We start from the raw sequence: 352 nt of genomic DNA, 5'->3' as shown, positions 1-352 counted from the left end.
AGAAGAACCCGTCCAGAAGACCTATACAATATTTTTCTTTTTGATTTTTTACCTGGATTACTGAGATGCATCAGGACGTCACTGTTTTAATTCATTTAATTTAGATTTTAGGGTTTTGTTTCCTTGGCTGCCTGAGGGTTCGTTCACACATAGCTGAATTTTAGTAAAACATGTTGCAGTTCGTTTTCATGGTGGGCGTCTCTGACTCTGTTCTGCTTCTCACATCTGTCATCAGAACAGAAACATCAATTTAACATCTCATGCATGTTTCTGTCATTTAGTTAGAAGACCAATAAAACAACAAATCGCGCCCCCATGTCCCCCTGCTGAAGGAAATGTTTGTTTGAAACAG

Source organism: Austrofundulus limnaeus, unplaced genomic scaffold, assembly GCF_001266775.1.
Source record: "Austrofundulus limnaeus strain Quisiro unplaced genomic scaffold, Austrofundulus_limnaeus-1.0 Scaffold458, whole genome shotgun sequence".
NCBI lineage: Eukaryota > Metazoa > Chordata > Actinopteri > Cyprinodontiformes > Rivulidae > Austrofundulus > Austrofundulus limnaeus.
This window is presented reverse-complemented; position numbering follows the sequence as displayed.